Source organism: Tupaia chinensis, unplaced genomic scaffold (assembly GCF_000334495.1).
Source record: "Tupaia chinensis unplaced genomic scaffold, TupChi_1.0 Scaffold000695_1, whole genome shotgun sequence".
Taxonomy (NCBI): domain Eukaryota; kingdom Metazoa; phylum Chordata; class Mammalia; order Scandentia; family Tupaiidae; genus Tupaia; species Tupaia belangeri.
In genome coordinates, this window is record NW_006160218.1 from 2,395,584 (window position 1) to 2,404,533 (window position 8,950).

The 8,950-nt window shown below is 50.6% G+C and overlaps 1 protein-coding gene across 3 annotated transcripts in view; it reads left to right on the forward strand.

The window, feature by feature from the left end:
- The first annotated feature begins 7,715 nt into the window (after positions 1-7,715).
- PACRGL (parkin coregulated like) overlaps positions 7,716-8,950 on the forward strand; it is a 14,713-nt gene continuing 13,478 nt past the window's right edge. For all 3 annotated transcript variants that reach the window (XR_336304.3, XR_336303.3, XM_006160618.3), the window contains exon 1: positions 7,716-8,167. The gene's annotated coding sequence lies outside the window, so the exon portion shown is untranslated. The remainder of the gene's footprint in view (positions 8,168-8,950) is intronic.

Sequence of the window (8,950 nt, forward strand, 5' to 3'; positions counted from 1 at the left end):
TTTTCCTCAGGGAGCTGTGATCGCGATGGGGAGTGAGGGGCTGGGCAGTATTCGCAGTAGAGCGTAAAGGGAATCGCAGCTCTGCACTTTGTAAGTGGTCGATAAGGCAGAGCTGTTTCTAAGATCTTGAGAGTCCCTCACTTCAAACCAGAGTTCATGATGGCTCTGTTTTCAGTGACAAACATTTCTGTGCATTTTAATGATTTTCTGAGTAACTCTTCACCAGAAAAGGAGAATCCATGAATCATGGAAAAAGGAGGCATTCTTGCTGAAACCATGAGGAAGGACTTCTGTATCAAGAGAATTTGTAAGGATGTACACCCTGGCAGATAGGCACTGGGGTGGCCAGATTTAACCATTTAAAACACAGGATGTTCAGAGTATCTTAGCACAAGCGTGTCTTGCCTGCTCCGTGGAACGTGCTTACGTTGAGAAAGCAAAGGTTGTTTATATAGTCACTTTTCACTGGACATCTCTATTTTTTCCTGGCAGACCTCACAGGCCCTCCAGGGAATGCCCAATGTTTCATGCTTTTAAACAACTTAGCAATTTAGCAGCAAGTATGCAAAACCAACTAAATGTCCTTTTAATGACTATCTTTAATTATTTGATTAGAGAGTTATCATTTACAGGATGATAAACAAGGATAAAGGCTCAAATGTCTTTACAAAGAACTTAGTATAGCTTGGAAAGCAGATGACACTAAGGAATGACTCTGGGAATTGTGCCGGAAAGATTTATAACCGTCGCAGAATATTTTGTATTCCATTTGATAGATTGGATGGGCTTACTGCCATACACTGAGAAGAAAAATACACCTTGTGGATATTTGGGTAGCTACAACGATAAAGTGAACTTGTTCAAGGAAATGTGGGAGCAGAGGAGGAAGCTCGGGGTTGGAGTTCATCAGAATAGCAATTACCCAAGTGAGTCCATTCTTTTTTTAAGAAAATGGATTTTGATAATTGAAGTCCAGTAGGAAACCACCTGGTTCATCCAAAATGACCTTCAAAATGCAAATTCCCAAGTGATTTATGTCATTTTAAAACTGTCTCCAGTTAATGCTGTTCTCTGGATTATTTGGAGGAGGGGGAACAGCTGGCTCTTCCAGTTATGAATATGAGCTACAGATCAATAGAAGAAGACACCTTTGAAAGCCGTCGCATGCACCTTCGCTTCCAATGCCCTGCCCCTCCTCCCCACACCACCACTCCCTGGCCATCTGCTCTCCTCTTACGATCCTACTTTTAATAATATGTCCTATGTCATTCTAAAAATAAGCCTAGCCAAAGAGTTTAGTCAGCCATCCGGACATTTCCTCTGCAGTTTCTAAATATCATTAAAAAAGGTACTCTGAGTCTTTGACCATGATGAAGCAAATTGCATCTTTCTTCTTTGAGAATATTTGACCTTCCATAAAAAAAGAAGTAAATTCACAAGGCCGAGAGGTGCCCTAAACAGTACACAAGGAACCCCTCGCCCCTAGACCCCCATGCTTATGCAAGTTGCTTGCTGGAGCACTAGTGGCATTTTGGCCTACCCGGTTCTCTGCTGCAGGGGCTGCTGAACACCCAGCATCCTCGCCTCTACCCATCAGATGTTGGGAGGATCGTTACCTCCTAACCGTGGCAACCAGAAAGATGCAGGCGTTGCCAGGTTTCCCAGCAAGGATGCTGAGGGCTCCTGGCCTTGACCATCTCTGTAGCACTGAGCATGGAGGTGGCAGTAAGAGCTGATGTCAGCCCAGCCAGGGTGGCAGAGCGACAGGAGTGAGAATGGCACAGGGTAGTGGAAGCCGAGGGAAGCCAGGTGGGATGTTTGCAGCCCAAACGCGCTGCCTCGTCCTGCCCTGTGTGCGTTCAAAGTGCATTTGTGCGTTCACGCAGACGTGTACGGTGGACACGTGACACGTGAGCAAATGCTCTGAGATCGGGCTCAGCCGGCAAGCAGGCCCCCGCTTTCTGCTCTCATATCTCAGATGCAGCCCGGGGGACAGTGCACACAGAGACACAGCGTCGATGCACTTGGGGCTGACGAGGCTGTGGTGAGACGTGCAGGAGAGAGAGACAGCGATGAAGAGGGGCTGGCCAAGAAAACAGATGACGTCCCGGCAAGTTTATTTTTTGTCTGTTTTGTTTTTCTTTCTGTTTGTCTAAAGCTTCTGAGAGGAGGAGAGGAGCACAAGGTCCTCATGCCATGGTTCCTCTGCCTCGGCCCGCCCTGGTCACGGGCACACACGTGCACTTGGCGTGCTCACGGGGCCCAGGACTGGGTGCACGAGGTTCCGCTGTGCCTCTGCGTGCCAGCCCCGGTCATGGGCACAGATGTGCACTCGGCGTGCTCACGAGGCCCAGGACTGGGTGCACGAGGTTCCGCTGTGCCTCTGCGTGCCAGCCCCGGTCAGCAATGCTAACCATGAGAACGGCACTAGGGAGGGTTTGGGGTAGCAAGACACCGGAGGGATGTGAAGTTGCTCGAGTGGAAGAGGAGGCTGAGATGCCCAGAGCCGGTAACTTCCAAAAGCTGCTGCCGCACCTTGGGCTGGGGGAGCAGAGAGGATGGGCAGGGGTTCCTAGAACCTGTGGACCTAGACACACACAGGTGGACCTGGCTCGGGCTGCAGAGCGGCTGCCCCCACTGGGGCTCTTACGGGTTGGGGGTGCGTGGCCACCTGGGGACGGCCTCTCTGCGGGCAAGCTGTGGTGCAGAATCCCCTGCCCGCTACTAGAGCTGCTAATGCCCTGGCACTGACGGGGTCAGCAAGTCACAGACAGGAGCACGTGCCCTCCTCTCCTGCCTGCCGGGCTCCTATGAGCCCTGATGGCAGCCGTTGCCAGGCATCCAGCTGGACGAGGTGGGGTCTACAAAGATCAGGGCCAGCACAGCCAGGGGGAAGGGGAAGTCGAGGGAGAGAAATGGCATTTCCAGCCTGCAAGGAGAGGCCGCCACTGTGGAGAGGAGGCCCTGAGAATCTGCCCTGCTCAGACGGCCTCGGACACGTTCCTCTGTGCAGGGATAAACTTTAGAAGAGCCGGATGGGCCCGTGGACTTGTGGTTAAAGGAACTGGATCCCACATGGCTGATAGCTGTTCCAGTCCTGGCCTAGCAGATTGAGAAGGCTGCAGAAATGGAGAAGAGATTGCAGCATGACCATGCCCCATTGGGGGTGCTCTCTCATGAGCATGCAGACCTTCCAGCAACGAGAAGGAAAAGAAGAAAAAGAGAAGAAGAAAAGGGAGCAGGAAGAGGAAAGGGAAAGAACCCTCTACGATACTGTAAGTCCCTTCAAGGCAGAGGCAGCCTGCTAGCTGTCCACACTATCATTTAATGTTTATGAAGTCAGGAATGGATTAAACGAGACGTCTGACATAATGCGATGGCTATTTTTTTCTGAATTCCCTCAGTAATCTCAAATTCAAGTTTCAACTGTTGAGTTCAAAATCAAACAAAAATGGCCTCGAAATTAAGCAACTATAGCTGAAATATTATTGGCCCATGTCTGATAAGACTGTAATTTTAGTAATTCTTCTGCTTAGGTACTTGCGAGAACCAGTGTGTGTGTGTGTGTGTGTGTGTGTGTGTGTGTGAGCATGTGTGTACTCTTGTACGAATCTCAATCCGATTCCATAAATATTAACTAGGTGCTCACTAACGGCAAATCTCTAAATCAGATGCTACACGGAACTCAAAAGAATTAAGCCCCATCCCTGAAGGGCTCGGAATATTGATCCCTACGTGAGCCATCTGGCACCTATCAGTATTTTTCAAAGGTCTTTGCTTTGATTTATTGAGGTCTCTTGAATTCTATTCTTTTGTGTTTTTAAAGCTATTAGCAATGCACCTCACTTCAGTCTCTTTCATATTCTCTCATGGACAGAATGAAATAGATTTTCTCCTAGAAATAACTCTGTTAGTAGTCGTCTGAAAAGAAAATTAACTCTTTCAGATGTCTAGGCTGCCGTTGCTAATTACCTACAGAGAGACTCTGGGGGCCAGCAGGTGGCGTGATGATTAAAGCAGCTAGATTCCCACATGGTTCGAGTCCCAGACCCGGTGGCTTGAAGTCATGTGAAGCACACATGCATATATACCCCAGATCCCAAGAGGAGCATGAAGGAGAGGGGATAGCAGCATGGTCTTCCATGGGGGAAGATTTCTCACTTCCTGCTCTCTGTATCTTTCTGTCTCTCTCCTCTCTGGTGAGCACGTGTACCTAGGAAAAACCCTATAAAATAAAAGAAGGAGAAGGAGAGACAACGTTGCACCTGAAAGACAGCATCTAATGCACGCAGTTATTTCCTTCCTTGTTATTTCAAGGAGGGACGTGAGGTCACCAGCTGAGAAGAGAAGGTTCGAAGGTGCTGGTTCACTAATGAGAGCAGGATGAGGGTCGGGTGTGAGCCAGGGGACCCTCGTTCCCAACATGCCTGGCCATCAGGCTCCGTAGGTAACCCATGCACGGACTCCATCCTGGAAGGGCTATCGGGAGGTACTTGCGAGAACCAGTGTGTGTGTGTGTGTGTGTGTGTGTGTGTGTGTGAGCATGTCGAAGGCTGCTGCGATGAGGGTGTCAAAGGTGGTCCTCCTTAGCCCACCTCCGGAGGTACTGAGAGACTTGGCCTGGCCAGCGCCTCCCTCCCCGTGGAGAAGCGGTCCTTTGAACGTTAACACTTTCTCCTCCTGATGTTTTAACACGTTTGCAAGGCATATGAACACGTTGGTCAATATTTATGTTTTGTTTACTTATTTATTCTGTGAAGGAGAAAGAGAGAGGCATACCCAACGGGATCCTCACACCCCCAACCTGCCACACTTTCAGCCCTCCCAGTTGTGGGCACACCCCGGGTACCCAGTGTGTTCAGGGGAGGTGTCCGGACCTTTCCCACATGGATCTGGTTGTCTCTACTGAGCCAACACCTGGCCCCTGTGGGTTTCAATGAACCCTAGCATAGGATTTTAGGGGAGAATGCCCACGGTGTTCTTTGGATATTTCATTATGACATACCCAGGGTCTTCTCCACTTACCAAAGATCCTGCCTGATACATTTCAAGTTCACCTGAAAGACTTCTGGAAAGACTTCTGAACATTGTAGCATAGGCTTGTGGGTGGGTCACATGACCCAGGGCCATCGCTCTGCCTTGCAGTCAGGCCCCCACTGAAAGACTCTGTAGACTGCATGCTGGGTGTTCTGCAGAAGCAGGTGAGGAAGTCTGGTTCCATTGAATCCCTTGTGACAGACAGTGGTAACATTTAAATCCCGAGTCTCCAAGCAAATTTCCTTACAGGGACCCCTGTTTCATCACTTGGAGCTCAAAGTCTCCAGCAAGAACCTGGACAGCCACACCCCTCTCGCATTCTCGGGTGCAGGTGTCATGAAAATGCGAACAGCCTCTTCTTCCCCAGTGTGGTCAAAGGATCCTCGAAGCAGCCAGGCAGATGCAGTTACAGTCACTGCCCTCCGTGTGTCAGCTGGTCGAGACAAACATTCCCCATCCGTGCCGATTGCATTTGGCCTGACCACATTTTTATGCATGTTTCAAAGCTGATCCTATTTCCTGCTTTTAACCGAACAAATACATAACAATAAAGAAAATCATTTTGTTAGCAATTGAATTACAAAATGTGTTCTGCTCTCCATTAATAAAACCCCGATCTTGTTCAGCATCTCCAGTAAATAGCCTTTGTATTTTCCCTCTCTTCAATTTGCAGGCTAACAATAGAAAAAACATTAGCTGGGGTTGAGAGCGGCGAAGGGAAAAAAAGAGACAGTTACTGAGCGCCCTCTCGTGGCGGAACGCCTAAAACGTTACTGAAGTGTGGGCCTCTTCTTTCCCGAACTCTCACATTCTAGAAAAATAAGTGTGGGCAGTCTGACCTGCTCTTTTACAGTCTTGGTTCCCTTAAAATCTTGAGTAAAAGTTTTAACAATACGTTTATTCAGTTTATTTTAACTCTGCTGCATAGATCTCAACAATACGGGACCAGGGCAGATCAAGAATAAGAGCAAGAATTGCCCCGAACCGACTTACCCTGCCAGGGAAGGCAGCTGATCAAGAAGGTTTTGTCTGACTCGGTTTGACCTTAATTCCCGAGGAAGCGACCCTTCACTGTGCTCTTCGGAGCTGCTCAACCCATCTCAGCCCTGACCTCGTCCTTTAAAGCTCACAGGCGAGCCCGGGACCAAAGCAAGCCAAAGCCTCCAGCGGGAAACCAGTATTTCGGAGACTCTGGCGTTGAGAGTGGGAGGTTAGGATCACAGATGGACTTTTTTTTTTTTATTTGCTACAGGGCACGTATGCTCCTTGGAAAGGAGAGAGAGAGAGAGAGAGAGAGAACACAGTCCCTAGGTGGGAGGACCACGCTGCAATCCCTGCCCTCCATCTCCCCTCTCGGGATTGTGGGCACACATGCACATGCGCCCAGCATGGTTTTCAAGCATCGGAGTACGGGACTCATCACATACTCGGCCATGTGGGATCCAGCTGCCTGGGCCACCATGCCACCAGCTGACCTCACACATAAGCTTTTTTTTTTTGTTTTTTAAAAGAAAAAAGTGTTTTTTTTTTTTTTTTTTTATTTTTTGCCACCGAGTGCATGCACTCATCTGAGAGACAGAGTGAGACAATGAGAGGGAAAGGGAGAAATCACCGCCCAGGTGGGATGGCCATACCACCCTCCCTTCTTCTCCATTCTCCTCCTGGGATTTTGGGCATGTTCACACAGGCACCCGGCATTAGTTTCAAGCTGCTAGTTCTGGGACTTCAGCCATGCTCGATCATGTGGGAGCCCAGAACCTTAACCACCACGCCTCCTGCTGGCTCCCCCCCACACACACACACACACAAATAAGCCTTTGAACAAAGGTTCGACGCTGCTGTTCAAAGCTGCCCTGTTAGGTGACTAGGGCTACTTCGGAGCGTGGTTACGTCAGGTGGTTATTCTCCAGAGAAGCAACCAACAGAATGCGTATCGGGTGACAGGGAGATTGTTTTAACTAACTGGCTCGCGAGGCCACAGAGCCAACGTGTTCAGGATGAGGGCCCCAAGGAAAACGGGCCTTGGAGCTCACATCTGGAGGCTGTCAGCTGTAGAGGTCCCTCTTCTGTTCCCTTCAGGCCTTCAACCTTGGATGAGGCCCGCCACATCGGGGGTTGAGGACAGCTGCTCTACTGAAAGCCTACTGATGCAGATGTCAGTGTCACACGAGACACCCTCACAGAGACAGTCAGCACAGTGCTCGGTCAAGGATCGAGGCATGGTGGCCCAGGCAAGCTGACACATACGATCAACCGTCCCATCAGGTGAAGAGGGCAGAGAAAAATAGAAAGCATTTGGGAGAATTGGGGGGAAATTTCAAAACCTGGTTATCACCCAGCTGAATAAAGGGTTAGAGGTTCCAAACAAATGTTTACCTCTGACGCTTCGAACACAGGCTCTACTGGGCTCAGTGGCCCACGAGGCACCGTTGCCGTCATGCTAACCCGGACCTGATGCGAAGCCTTCTCTTCTTGGGGCCCTACCCAAACCCAGGAGCTCATTGGAACCCTCTGTAAATAGGCTGGACTAACACACTCAAATGTCAAATATATTTTGCTTCCGAAATGCAAAGAGGTCTCTGTCGTGGTGGCAGGAAGGGCCACAAAGTATCCTCTACCACTGAAGGGATATGTCAACACCCCATGGCACTGGACTCCTAGAAGTTTTACTAAGGTGAGGCCCCTGGATTTGGGTCAGATTTATTTTCCACACGCTGACATTTGAATGTTCTACCAGTAAGTCTGCGGTAGTCGGTACTTCCGTGTGAATGTATTTCAGCAATTGCTTGACTCCCAGATTGTACGGCGTATATGTTCAAAGTATGACATATTTGGCAATAAATTGCTTTGTTCTCCCAAAAGGAATAGCTTGTTTCCAGGTTTAATATAAGTTTTCAACAGATTACAATCATAATTCACATTACGGGATGAGTCAGAAGACCCTGACGGCTTGTCAAGTAGTTCATTAGGGTTGCCATGACAACACACCATGAGTTGGGTGTTTTAGGCGATTCAAATTTATTGTCTTAGAATTCTGGGGCCAGAAGTTCTGTATTATGGTGTCAGCAGTGTCGGCTTCTTTTGGACGCTACCCCGGAAAAATCAGTCCCATCTATGTCTCCCACGCCTGGTAGGTTATTGGTGCTATCTGGCGTTCCTTGGCTTCTGCTCCATCACCCTCATCTCTGCCATGGTCTTCCCATGGGCTTCTCCCTGCATTTGAGAAGGAACAAGGCCAGCTTGTGCGTGGTGGCTAAGGCAGCTAGATCCCACATGGCTGACCATGTGGTTCAGGTCCCGGGAGGGCAGCTTGAGAAACACCGCGTGCGTGAACGTCCAGACTGCAGAAAGGAGAGAGCGGGACGGGAGTGCAGCCTGAGCGTCCCCACGGCTGTGGGCCTCTGTCGGCTCCGTCACCCCCAGCGAGTGCATGGCAGCCTAGCTAAGGACGGACGAGGACAGCCAGCCCGCACTTCTCGCGTGGTCCCCTCACTCGGGACGCCCGGTGCGGTGCAGACTGAGACTCGGGAGGTCTGGGCAGGGGACCAGGACTCGGGGATCTCTCTCCAAGTGACAGGTCAGAAATTATGTTTTCCAGAAAAGCAACTCAAAGAAGCCACGCTTTTCCTCAGCAGAGGGCCTAGGCAGGTGCAGACCCGGACAGCGCGAGGCCGTTAGGCGCGGGCTAGGCGCGGCCCCGGGACTCGAGGACGCCGACGGGTACCTGCTCTGGGCGCCTGCGCAGGAGCCCGCCCGGGCGCCCCCGCTGCACCGCTCGGAGCCGCCCTCGGAACGCCCGGCGTCTGTTGCCGGGGCAACCCTGCTCCAGCCTGGGCGGCCTCCTCGCTATTGGCTGAGAGGACGCAGCGCGGCTGACGTCACTGCGCGGCGCCGCCCGACGCGGGCCCGGGAG